Below are 14,436 nucleotides of genomic sequence, written 5' to 3' on the forward strand. Positions count from 1 at the left end.
ATACAAGCAAGCGTCGTCAGGCAGGCCGGGTCAATATCAATTGGGCAGGTAGGTACAGGGGGAGCAAGCAGAGAATGGTCGGGGTCACAGGCCAGGTTCAGCAGGTAGCAAGCAGCGTAGTACAGAGGGTCAGGCAGAGGGATGGTCAGGGTCACAAGCCAGAGATCAAAACAGGTAACAAGCAGCGTAGTACAGAGGGTCAGGCAGAGGGACAGAAACAGGATGCAGGACAGATACAGGGCCCAGGACAAACACAACACCAAGGCAGAGTCTGTGGGTCTGGCCATCCCTTAAATACCCCAGCATCATCAGTTCCAGGTGTTAGCTGGCTGAAAGGTTGAGTCTCTGATTGCTGGGAGCACCCGCTGGCCAGCCCTGGTACTGCAAATCAAAAGGCAGGTGAGTCCCACCATTGCTGGCCAGTCCATTCCTAACAGTACCCCCCCCCAAGGAGCGGCCTCAGGACGCTCCAAACAGTCCTAGCTGGGCAAAATGTTCCACCGCCCGGGTCTGGTAACTGGCGGGATATCAAAGACTGGCACACCGGGCTGGACTCCGGGCAGCGGCACACCGGGCTGGACTCCGGGCAGCGGCACACCGGGTTGGACTCCGGGCAGCGGCACACCGGGCTGGACTCCGGGCAGCGGCACACCGGGCTGGACTCCGGGCAGCGGCACACCGGGCTGGACTCCGGGCAGCGGCACACCGGGCAGAGGCACACCGGGCAGAGGCACACCGGGCAGAGGCACACCGGGCAGAGGCACACCGGGCAGAGGCACATCGGGCAGGACTCCGGGCAGAGGCACATCGGGCAGGACTCCGGGCAGAGGCACATCGGGCAGGACTCCGGGCAGAGGCACATCGGGCAGGACTCCGGGCAGAGGCACATCGGGCAGGACTCCGGGCAGAGGCACATCGGATTACCAGGCGAAGCAGCAGGCAGCGGGCCACCAGGCGGAGCAGCAGGCACCGGGCCCCCGGGCGGAGCAGCAGGCACCGGGCCCCCGGGCGGAGCAGCAGGCACCGGGCCCCCGGGCGGAGCGACATGCATCGGGCCCCCGGGCGGAGCAGCAGGCACCGGGCCCCCGGGCGGGGCGACCGGGCCCCCGGGCGGGGCAGCAGGCACCGGGCCCCCGGGCAGAGCAGCAGGCACCGGGCCCCCGGGCGGGGCGGCAGGCACCGGGCCCCCGGGCGGGGCGGCAGGCACCGGGCCCCCGGGTGGGGCGGCAGGCACCGGGCCCCCGGGCGGGGCGACCGGGCCCCCGGGCGGGGCAGCAGGCACCGGGCCCCCGGGCGGAGCAGCAGGCACCGGGCCCCCGGGCGGGGCGACAGGCACCGGGCCCCCGGGCGGGGCGGCAGGCACCGGGCCCCCGGGCGGGGCGGCAGGCACCGGGCCCCCGGGCGGGGCGGCATGCACCGGGCCCCCGGGCGGAGCAGCAGGCACCGGGCCCCCGGGCGGAGCAGCAGGCACCGGGCCCCCGGGCGGAGCAGCAGGCACCGGGCCCCCGGGCGGAGCAGCAGGCACCGGGCCCCCGGGCGGGGCGACCGGCGTCGGGCCCCCAGGCGGGGCGGCGGGCGCCGGGCCCCCAGGAGGGGCGACAGGCATCGGGCCCCCAGGCGGGGCGACGGGCATCGTGCCCCCAGGCGGGGCGACAGGCATCGTGCCCCCAGGCGGGGCGACAGGCATCGTGCCCCCAGGCGGGGCGACAGGCATCGTGCCCCCAGGCGGAGCGGCGGGCGCCGGACCCCCAGGCGGAGCGACAGGTCTCGGGCCCTCAGGCGGAGCGGCGGGCGCCGGACCCCCAGATGGAGCGACAGGTCTCGGGCCCTCAGGCGGAGCGGCGGGCGCCGGACCCCCAGGCGGAGCGACAGGTCTCGGGCCCTCAGGCGGAGCGGCGGGCGCCGGACCCCCAGATGGAGCGACAGGTCTCGGGCCCTCAGGCGGAGCGGCGGGCGCCGGACCCCCAGGCGGAGCGACAGGTCTCGGGCCCTCAGGCGGAGCGGCGGGTGCCGGACCCCCAGGCGGAGCGACAGGTCTCGGGCCCTCAGGCGGAGCGGCGGGCGCCGGACCCCCAGGCGGAGCGACAGGTCTCGGGCCCTCAGGCGGAGCGGCGGGCGCCGGACCCCCAGGAGGAGCGACAGGTCTCGGGCCCTCAGGCGGAGCGGCGGGCGCCGGACCCCCAGGAGGAGCGACAGGTCTCGGGCCCTCAGGCGGAGCGGCGGGCGCCGGACCCCCAGATGGAGCGACAGGTCTCGGGCCCTCAGGCGGAGCGGCGGGCGCCGGACCCCCAGGTGGAGCGACAGGTCTCGGGCCCACAGGCGGAGCGGCGGGCGCCGGACCCCCAGGCGGAGCGACAGGTCTCGGACCCTCAGGCGGAGTGGCGGGCGCCGGACCCCCAGGCGGAATGACAGGTCTCGGGCCCCCAGGCGGGGAGGCGGGCACCGAGTCACCAGGCACAACCGTGGGCTCCGAGTCAACTGGTATGACCGTGGGCACTGGGTCAGACATTGGATCGTCTGGCTGGACAGCGGGCACTGGGTCACCAGGCATCAGGTCATTTGGCTCGACAGCGGGCACCGCGTCATCTGGCAAGGCAGTGGGCTCCGAGTCAACAGGCACGACAGTGAGCACCGGGTCATCAGGTACCGGATTGTCTGGCTCGACAGCGGGCATCGGGTCACCAGGTATGACAGTGGGCACTGGGTCACCAGGCATCAGGTCATTTGGCTCGACAGCGGGCACCGGATCAGGTACCGGATCATCTGGATCAACAGCGGGCATCGAGTCAACTGGCCTAATAGGATCGTCAGGCTGGATCAGTTCATCATGCTGGGTAGAGGCATCAGGCTGAGTAGAGGCATCAGGCTGAGTAGAGGCATCAGGCTGAGTAGAGGCATCAGGCTGAGTAGAGGCATCAGGCTGAGTAGAGGCTTCAGGCTGAGTAGAGGCATCAGGCTGAGTAGAGGCATCAGGCTGAGTAGAGGCATCAGGCTGAGTAGAGGCATCAGGCTGAGTAGAGGCATCAGGCTGAGTAGAGGCTTCAGGCTGAGTAGAGGCTTCAGGCTGAGTAGAGGCTTCAGGCTGAACCACGGAAGGCAGGCTCACCGGTTTGGATACTGGCAGGATGGTATTGGTTGGAAAGAATTTTCGCTTTTTTCTGGTTTTAACTACTGGAGCACTGCAAGTAAACGCAGGTCTGCAAACGAATGGAGCAGCTGGAGACAGAGAAGAACTGGAGGATGGAACAGGAGAGGGAGCGGTTGCTACAGAGGGCTCTTTTACAGGGTTAAAGGCAGGATAGGTGCAGAGAGTGGGAACAGGGTACTGACATGCGGTAGATAGCAGGGCAGGAGGAGCTGTTGGGAATGCAGGAATAGAGTTTTGAGGAAATAGATTAGAAGCAGGACTGGGTCTTTGTAAGCTGACTGAGGCTGGGTGCAACAAATCTGTCCATGTCTGCAGTATGGGTTGAACAAAGCTGAGCTTACACAAAGCCTGTCTGGTCAATGACTGTACTGCGTTTATACAATCTCTTAGTGTCTGTGGTGAACATGTGGAATAACGCTCCAGAAAGTAACCCACATCATCCTCTAATAACCACACCAGGGACTCTACCTGGTCTGCACTAAATGGTGGCAAAAATTCATCCCTGCATTCGGGGGAACCAGATGAAACCAACTCAGCACAAACCTCAATCAAAGGCTGCACCTCAGAGAACTCTGTGCCCTGATCTACTAGAACATGAGTGAGCCGTATACATTCTAGCAGTTCATCCCGGGTATACTCCTTCAGAGTTTGATAAGCATACTCCCTGTCATCAAACACTAGCAGATATAAATATTCAACCTCATCAAGATCCATCCTTCCCATCAACAAGCCAAGATGGCTTCCCTGTGCAGCCACTTCTGGTCAGGATTGGCCTTGGTGTAATGTCAGGGCTCCCAGGTATGACCAGAGGTGTGTGACTGATGCAGGGAAACGCAGACTTCAGATATGTGATAAACAATACAATTTATTAACACTAACCATACAAACATAAACGCAGTGCAATACTAAACATAATACAGTGCAAACAAACCAAACCAAACCACCCACAGATAACAGTACATACAAGCAAGCGTCGTCAGGCAGGCCGGGTCAATATCAATTGGGCAGGTAGGTACAGGGGGAGCAAGCAGAGAATGGTCGGGGTCACAGGCCAGGTTCAGCAGGTAGCAAGCAGCGTAGTACAGAGGGTCAGGCAGAGGGATGGTCAGGGTCACAAGCCAGAGATCAAAACAGGTAACAAGCAGCGTAGTACAGAGGGTCAGGCAGAGGGACAGAAACAGGATGCAGGACAGATACAGGGCCCAGGACAAACACAACACCAAGGCAGAGTCTGTGGGTCTGGCCATCCCTTAAATACCCCAGCATCATCAGTTCCAGGTGTTAGCTGGCTGAAAGGTTGAGTCTCTGATTGCTGGGAGCACCCGCTGGCCAGCCCTGGTACTGCAAATCAAAAGGCAGGTGAGTCCCACCATTGCTGGCCAGTCCATTCCTAACACTCCTGCAATCAGGCCATCACCTGAGGCTGATTGCAGGAGGTGTATTAAAGCAGGACCAGGCCTGCAGTCAGTGCCTTGGTGTATTGTTTCCCATGAGCCCCTGTACCTTGTATCCTGTGTTCCTATTCATCTGCCTATCTGATTTGTTGCCAACCCTGCCTGATCCTGACCTCTGCTGACTTCTCCTGCTCTGATCCCTGGCTCGTTTGACTACTCTCCTGGACATCCCTAATCTGGTGCGAACTCCTGTTACAGACCCCGGCGAGTGACCCGACTACTCTTCTGCCTGCTGCCTAGTACCACGCTGACCCCACTGTTACCGACCCGGCCCGTTTGACCACGCTCAGTACTCCATCCATCCATCCATCCTGCACGGATCCAGCCATCCCTGGTCACATCTTCTGCCTCTTCACGTCAGGCTCTCTACCTGCATTTACCTCTGGCGGATTCCTCTACCACAGGCAGGTGTACTCAGGGGCCGCGACCTGGTTCCTGTCTGCTCCAAGTCCATCCCCACCATCAGGGGCCCTGGTGAACAAGCAGACTGGGACTTAGACTCTGCGCTCTGGGGAATCCTATCCTGTGGACTGCTAGAGGTACCACCAGGCGGTTGTTAACAGAACCATAAGGCCAGTCCTGACCATTCCACCTCTCCAGCCCTGACTACGCCTGTGTTCCCACACATTTCTGGTCATACTCGGATCTCTGACATAACACCAAGGCCAATCCTGACCAGAAGTGGCTGCACAGGGAAGCCATCTTGGCTTGTTGTTGTGAAGGATGCATCCTGAGGAGGTTGTGTACTTGTATCTGCTAGTCTTAGATGACAGAGAATTTGCCTATCAGACTCTGAAGAAGTATGCCAGGGATCAGCTGCTAGAGTGCATACGGGTCGCTCATTTCCTAGTGGATCAGGGCACGGAGTTCTCTGAGGTGCAACCATTGATCCAGGCTTGTGCTGAGTTGCCTTCATCTAGTACCCCTGAAAGCAGGAATTACTTTTTTCCACCATTCAGTACGGATCAAGTAGAACCACTGGAATGGTTGTTGGAGGATGATCCGGATTACTTCTTGGAGCAATATTCAGCATGTTCACAACATGTGCTAGTGGATTGTATAAACGCAGTGCAGTCTTTGGTCAGACAGGCTATGTGTAAGCTGAGCTTTGTTCAAAAAGTTCTACAGACATGGTCAGATTTGTTATACCCAGCCTCAGTCAGCTTGCAACAATCCAGTCCTGCTTCTAATCATTCCTCTGCTCAAAGCTCTCTTTCTCCATTTCCCACAGCACCCCCAGTTACAGCCCAGTATACCCTACTATCAACCACATGTCAGTCTCCTGTTCCCACTCACTGCACCTATTCTGCCTTTAACCCTGTAAAGAAGTCCTCTGTAGAAGCTGCTCCCTCCGTTTACAGCCCTGCATTTACTTGCAGTGCTCCAGTAACTAAACCCAAGAAGAAGCGAAAATTCTTTCCAACCAGTACCATCCTGCCAGTATCCAAACCAGTCAGCCTGCTGTCTGAGAACCCACCTTCCGTTGTCCAGCCTGGTGCCCGCTGTTCAGCCTGATGCCCTGATGCCTGATGACCCAGTGTACGCTACCCAGCCTGATGATTCTACTCAGCCTGATGATCCTACCCAGCCTGATGATCCTACCCAGCCTGATGATCCTACCCAGCTTAACGACCCGATCCAGCCTGATGATCTGGTGCCCGCTACCCAGCTTAACGACCCGATCCAGCCTGATGATCTGGTGCCCGCTACCCAGCTTAATGACCCGATCCAGCCTGATGATCTGGTGCCTGCTACCCAGCTTAACGACCTGATCCAGCCTGATGACCCGATCCAGCCTGATGACCCGATCCAGCCTGATGACCCGACCCAGCCTGATGACCCGACCCAGCCTGATGACCCGACCCAGCCTGATGACCCGACCCAGCCTGATGACCCGATCAAGCCTGATGTCCCGGTTTCTGTAGTCCAGCCTGGCGTCCCGTTGCCCGTGGTCCAGCCTGGCGTCCCGTTGCCCGTGGTCCAGCCTGGCATCCCATTGCCCGTGGTTCAGCCTGGCGTCCCGTTGCCCATGGTTGAGCCTGGCGTCCCGGTGCCCGTGGTCCAGCCTGGTGTCCCGTTGCCCGTGGTCCAGCCTGGTGTCCCGTTGCCCGTGGTTCAGCCTGGCGCCCCGATGCCGCTGTCGAGCCTGGCGACTCGGTGCCCGCTGTTCTGCCAGGCGACTCGGTGCCCGCTGTTCTGCCAGGCGACTCGGTGCCCGCTGTCGAGCCAGGCGACTCGGTGCCCGCTGTCGTGCCAGGCGACTCGGTGCCCGCTGTCGAGCAAGGCGACTCGGTGCCCGCTGTCGTGCCAGGCGACTCGGTGCCCGCTGTCGTGCCAGGCGACTCGGTGCCCGCCTGATGGCCCGGTGCCCGCTGCCTCGCCTGATGGCTCGGTGCTTGCTGCTCCGCCTGATGTGCCTCTGCTCGCTGCCCAGCCTGATGTGCCTCTGCTCGCTGCCCAACCCGATGTGCCTCTGCCTGCTGCCCAGCCCGATGTGCCTCTGCCTGCTGCCCAGCCCGATGTGCCTCTGCCTGCTGCCCAGCCCGATGTGCCTCTGCCTGCTGCCAAGCCCGATGTGCCTCTGTCCACTGCCCAGCCTGATGTGCCGGCTCCTAATGCCCAGCCTGCTTCTGGAGATCCTGTGTCCAGCAACCTGCCTTCCTGCGGTCTCCTGCAAAAAGATAGGCCTATCAGCAGGAGACCAAGCCAATCGCTTGATTCTGGCAGTGGGATGTCCAGCCAGTTACCGGACCCAGGCGGTGGAACATTTGGGCCATTACGGACTGTTTGGAGCATCCTGAGGCCGCTCCTTTAAGGGGGGGGGTACTGTCAGGAATGGTCTTATCTCTAGTAGTGCTGGGGCTTACCTGCCTTGTGGGCTGCAGTACCAGTGCTGGCCAGCGGGTGCTCTCAGCAGCCAGTGTCTCACTCCTGCAATCAGGCCATCACCTGAGGCTGATTGCAGGAGGTGTATTAAAGCAGGACCAGGCCTGCAGTCAGTGCCTTGGTGTATTGTTTCCCATGAGCCCCTGTACCTTGTATCCTGTGTTCCTGTTCATCTGCCTATCTGATTTGTTGCCGACCCTGCCTGATCCTGACCTCTGCTGACTTCTTCTGCTCTGATCCCTGGCTCATTTGACTACTTTCCTGGACATCCCTAATCTGGTGCGAACTCCTGTTACCGACCACGGCGAGTGACCCGACTACTCTTCTGCCTGCTGCCTAGTACCACGCTGACCCCACTGTTACCGACCCGGCCCATTTGACCACGCTCAATACTCCATCCATCCATCCATCCTACACGGATCCAGCCATCCCTGCTCACACCTTCTGCCTCTTCACGTCAGGCTCTACCTGCATATACCTCTGGCAGATTCCTCTACCACAGGCAGGTGTACTCAGGGGCCGCGACCTGGTTCCTGTCTGCTCCAAGTCCATCCCCACCATCAGGGGCCCTGGTGAACAAGCAGACTGGGACTTAGACTCTGCGCTCTGGGGAATTCTATCCTGTGGACTGCTAGAGGTACCACCAGGCGGTTGTTAACAGAACCATAAGGCCAGTCCTGACCATTCCACCTCTCCAGCCTTGACTACGCCTGTGTTCCCAAACATTTCCCGTCACATACTCAGATCTCTGACAGTCATCATGACAATGCTGGAAGCTGTGGTTGATAATGGTTTACAACAATGGAACTATGTTTTTGGCTCTTTTATCTTCTTATTTTTTTTAATAAAGACTTGTCAAAAACTGTTGTGTTTTTATTCACATTTTAAATTTTTTTGGTGAATGGGTAAGGGTATAGTACCCTTGCCCATACTCATTGCCCATACTATGTACCCCATACTCAGGGGTGGACTGACAACTCATGGGGCCCCCGGGCAATAGGTGATCATGGGGAACCTGTGTCCTTCCCAAACTCAAAAAAGCCTATGAAAAAGGTACCAGGGGCATCTCATGGGGCCCCCTACTGACCCCGGGCCCTCGGGCAGTGCCCGAGTTTCCAAATGGTCAGTCCGCCCTTGCCCACACTCATTCACAAGAAGGGGCCGGGATCTGAGGGTCCCCTTGTTAAACGGGGCTTCCAGATTCCGATAAGTCACCCCCAGCAGATCGCCACAACCACATCCCAGCATGGGGAGTCCGCCAACCCCAAAGCACCCCCCCATGTTGAGGGCATGTGGCTTGGTATGGTTCAGGATGGGGGGGCACTTGCTAGTCCCCCCTTTTCTGTGCTCGGATCAAGGGTGTGGTAGGGATTTAGGAGGGACCCACAATTTTTCCCCCAATTATTTTGGGGTGGGGTTCCTCTTAAAATATAATTAAAAAAAAAAAATGTCAGCCTTGCTGCAGCAGGTTCTATACATTGTACCGATGTGCAACTTTGCAGGTAGTAGACCCAACAGGCATGATATTTAAAGGAATTTTTTTTCTTTACTTTAAGCGATGAAAAATGCCCCTTTACAATGGTACTTAAAAAAAAAATGTCACTGAATCATGTCCCTCAGAGCAGCACACAAGTTCCCATACCCCTTTTATGGCCAATAACGTGCATATAAACCTTCAAAATGGGCACATTTGAATTTATAAAATTTGAAACCCATAGACTTGCATTAAGTTTGTAGTTTGCAGTCGAACTTTCATTGGGTTTCAATGGTTGACTGCAAACTGAACCATCACTATTGAAGACTCACCACTACAAGTGGATCTAGTACGATGTTCTCTGCTTCATGCTGTCATTTGCTTGACCTGGGAGACAGGCTCAAGGGTCCAAGTCATACAAAGCTTCCAGAACAGCTACCAGAAGATTATAGCTCTAAAAAGGTATTCTTTTATGTACCAATGGTTTGAAAAGCACAGCTAGTTGGAGTATTTAGTGCAGATAAATTCAGCATTTTGTTTCACCCTCAGAAATTCTACATCCAGTGCAGGTAATTTCAGCATTTTGTTTCACCTGCAGAAATTCTAAATCCAATTAGAAGAGATCTAATATGGATTCAGTATATGCTGAAAAGACTTTGGAAAAAAGCTCTTGAATCTCTCATGTCACATAAAAAATCTGCACGTCAGCAGTCTACCTTGTTAGCGTGGGCTAATTTTGAAGAGTCTCTCTCTTCTGGTAGTGTCATTTAGTGACTTCATTCAGCAAATGAAACTCAGGTTAAAGAAATGTGTGAAATTATAAGCAACATGTACAAGATGTACAATATTTCTTTAGTTTGGCTTTCAACCTGGCCAATAGAACTGGTCAGTGATACACGCTTCAGTTTTTTTCAGTTCCTGGGTGTCCCCACAAAACATTATTATGGACCAGGTTGAGGACTTTTCATCTATATGGCTATGGTACCAACAAATTCTCAACAATGTTTTCCTAAATCTCAGTAACCTGATAAATTAGGTAACTGCTGGCTAAAATGGTTGCAAAATAAGGCCACCTCTCATTTACATTTGGATGCAAACATTATCTGCTGTCTTGCCTACGCCAAAGTAACGTCCTACATCTGAACAGTGTCAAATACTTTGGCAGACACATCCAGATCAGGAAGGGCAGCACTAGAGGTTGGTTTATCAAAGTTCACTCCAGGTAAGACCAGAAATAGAGAAAAATCCTACCCTTAATCACATAGCAGCTCAGGTTCAGGACTCTGCCTCCCGGTATTGATAAGCTTCTTATTTTTAGATGTGTAACCAAACTGATCATCACACTCAACATCACACAAATCATCATAATCTGGCATAGCAATACCAACATTGCCTGAGGGTTGAGAGTTTGTTTTACTCATTTGGATAGACCCCTTCTTCCCCACAGTTTTACCCCACCAGAAAGAGGGTGTACAGTACAGGCTTCCTGGGCAAAGTGAGAAAGCCTGCAGAATGCCCAACATTGCATGGACTCCTCTTGCTATGTGCATTGTGCCCTAGTATGCTCCAAGTTATGAAACCTCTAGTATCTTATGGGGCTATGGACATGGAAGCTCCAGGGGCTGACTCTTCCCAGGACTTGTACCATGGTTGTTTCTCTCATTGTGGTTATATGGACCTCTACATTTCTTTGCCATATTCATTTGTGGTTTAGTAGCATTAGCCACCAGCAATTCTTTAAGATAGCCTCAATTCTACTGTCACTTTATATATAGTTTGTTGGCCCAAATGAACTACTTTTTTTTTCACTAAGTAATGCGGCTGCTGTCAGTGCAGTATAAACTATATGTAGCATCAGTTATATACAGTATACAGAGCGGTAGTATGGGGACTTCCTGACTTGTTCACAGGAAGACTTCTAATTTTTATGAATGAATTCAAGGCCTCTTTTTATTGGCTGAGGTAGAGATTATGATGTCAACTGCCCACCTCTCCACATTAGAAGGGGTTTTGATCTGGGAATGGGATGGGAAGTCTCCATACCACTGCCAGAACACGCTCTCTCTATACCACTGTCACCATGAATTATTAAAAACGGTGTATGTGTTTTTTAATGTTTACTTTTTTGATGAATGAGTAAAGATACCATATACCCCTTACTCATTAATATGGGAGGCCAATATGCAGACTTTTACAACACTGGACCAGGGTGATGGGCAAAAGGTCATTTTCCACATCAAGATGGGGACAAGGTGCTTAGCCAGGGTGTTCTCTTCTGATAAGGTAGCCTACCATGTTGAAGACATGTAGCCTGGTGGGATTCAGGAGCAGGTGTGCATACTAATCTCCTTCCCTTTCCTGGCCAACCAGGCTGCATGTTCAGGTAAAGGTCTGGTATAGTAAATTAGGTAGGCTGGAGGTTGGCTTCCCACCGGTGCATTGTGCTAACCAGGGCCATCAATAAAGACAGTACAGCCAGCCCTCCTGTATGGGACTTGGGTCCCATCAGTTCAACAGGGGTTGTGGGCACCTAACAAGCAGGAGGGCGGAGTGTACTGCCATATCTCTGAAATCAATCCCCCTTTGGCTCCCCCTACAGTGCTTCTTCCCCTTTCCCTCCCCCCACAACCCGACTGTTTCTGCTGATCCAATTCCCCTTCTTCCTGGCAGTGCTGTTGGCTTCTCCCCCCAATCTCCTGCTGGCTGCAGCTGCTGTGGGGCACAGAAGGATATGTGTCAGGTAGGAGAGCGAGGGGCCCTGTCTTTTCCTTAATGAACACAATGAGCTCCTGTGTTCATTCGTAACTGAAGCATAGTAAACTGTACTCTTGCCGTATGAATGAATGGTTTGTTCATTTGGCTGGAGCCACATGTAACTCTATGGGGATGAAGCGGCTGTACGAAACACAGTCACAGGTCCTCATCTGACAGGTGTTCAGGCGTGGGTTAATAGCTCTGACACACTGTCTGTGTTCAGGGCCATACATTTGCATCCGAAAGCCTATAAAATTGGGACTTGTGGCTGTATTTGTACATCTGCTGCATTCCCAAAAGCTGCCTTGACATAGTTCCAGGTTGCCCCAGCCACATAAACAAACTGCTAATTCACACTGTACAGGCCATAGAGACCACATGAATGTGCCCCAAGACCTCATTCATACACAAAGCTTTATAAAGTCCAATGGGACAAAACATGTCTAAGGTGACGTTGTCACCAGAACCAAAATTTGTGGTGCGGCAATCTTTGAATAGATGTGTGATCTTTCCCTTGTATATGTAAGCTTATTGTAAAAAAAAAATATATGTTGAGGTAGACTGATGAGTGTGTGGTTTGACCCAATATACAAGAGGGGGTCTTACTATCTGGTAGATATTGGTAGGAAGATCACTTGAAGAGGATTGTTGATTAAGGAACTTTACACCTGTGAACATTCTAGTGCTGGGATAACACTGGACTATCATTTTGAGAACTTTTTGGGGAAAGGAGGATGCCAGAAGCTGGGATAATACTTTTTGGGAGACAATTACACAGGTCGGCAAAAACATTTTTTAAAGAGCTGTTTTGGTTATTCCACATAATCTTTGTTTTTTGGTGCTCTGAATCCGAAAATGACCTCCCTTTTGACATAGGACATCACGTTTCCTGATAATTTAGGTAACTATGTTAAATAAGGCAATAACTCAAAATAAATGGAAATAGACTTGTAAAATTAAAGTTTTATTACAATTTTTTCATGAAAATCCTTTTCTGACCTGAAATGAGCTCACCTACACACACTAAACTCGAATCTTCTTCCCTGTGAGGCTCCTCTTGGTGCATTTACTCTTGTGAGTAGCATCTGGAATGTCTCTCTGAAGCATTCAACAGTAGTCTGCCATCATTGTAATGCTCCATTTTCACTGGTATCTCCTTTCCATCTCTTTAATGTCTTGGTGGAATCGTTCACCTTGTTCCTCACTCACAGCTCCCCAATTTTCAGGAAAGTAGTCAAAGTGGGACTGGAGGAAATGCACTTTCAAACTCATCAGGCAACCTAAAGCTTGAAATGCTTTCAGCATTCGTCCGACGATCTTTTTGTAGTGAGGATCTTTGTTATTGCCTAAAAATTTCTGTACGATTGGTATTGCCAAACTCTTGATCAACTATAAGCCTTCTAATGTCTGGTCCGACGAACACACCTTCCTTCAATTTTGCCTCCGACAGGCCTAGAAACTTGGTGACCAAGTATTTGAAGCATTCTCCATCTCTTGGAAGTGATTTTACGAATTGCTTCATCAATCCCAATTTTATGTGGAGAGGTGGTAGAAGAACTTTATGGGAAGGTACCAAAGTTTCTCGGAGGGCATTTTTTTCACCGACTGTTAGCACCCTCGGCTACCAACTCTTCTTGGTCCAGTGATTTTGTCGGTCTTGACTGTCCCATAGACACAGAAAACAAGGGTATTTGGTATACCCAGCTTGTTGCCCGAGCAGCATGCACAAGACCTTCAAGTCCCCACACACTTGCCAACCATGGTCTTCATATTTAAGTTTAAGAACCAATTCCAAGTTCTCGTAGGTTTCTTTCAAGTGTACAGAATGACCTACCGGTATTGAAGCGTAAAAACCACTGTTGTAGAGTAAAACTGCTTTGAGACTTCTTTTTGAAGAATCTATAAAAAGACGCCATTGCTCTGAATCATATTGGATTTTAAATTGACCCATCAGACCTTCAACATCGATGCAATAAACCAACTTGTCTTCCTGGGCGAAGTAAGGAACGAACTCCTTTTCACGATGTCTGAACCATGAAGATGACACTCCTGGCAACAATAAATTCCTGCTTTTCAGCCTTGATCCGAGTAACTCAGCAGCATCTTTGGGAGGATTCAAGTCTCTTACCAAATCATTCATCTCCTCCTGAGAAAACTATTTTGGTCTTGTATCATCTTCAAAGTCAGAACTTGATTTGTCATCTGATTCAGGTATGACTTCACCTTCATTGGGGCTAGGTATCTCTTCCAAGGTAGCAGGGGGCTTGGGTACTGGTATATCTGTGCCATGGGGGATGGGACAAATTGCTGAGTGAAGATTGGGGTATGGAATGCTTCCATTTGGAATTAAACCCTTTCACATAGCATGAACAAAAGTAACAGTCATCACTATGGTTCTTTTGGTCTCGCCATACCATAGGAATACCATAATGGAAAGATTTTTTTCTTACCCTTGAACCAGTTTCGGAGGTCCTCAACACACCGTTTGCACACTTTATGAGGCGCCCAAACTTTATCTCGATCTCCAATTTTTAGTTCAAAGTATGCAAAGTATACTTTTTTCACAAAGTCTGTAATATTCTGCTGTTGCTTCAACACTGTATGTTCACCACAGATGAAACAGAAACTGTCTGCCGAATTAATACACTTTCGCGGAGCCATAACATAACAGTTGAAGAATGACGAGCTAACACAAACTGCGATAAAAAAGTGTGAACATA

This window comes from Staurois parvus, unplaced genomic scaffold (genome assembly GCF_062004578.1).
Source record: "Staurois parvus isolate SC_StPar_1 unplaced genomic scaffold, SC_StPar_1.0 ptg000059l, whole genome shotgun sequence".
In the NCBI taxonomy this organism is placed as follows: domain Eukaryota; kingdom Metazoa; phylum Chordata; class Amphibia; order Anura; family Ranidae; genus Staurois; species Staurois parvus.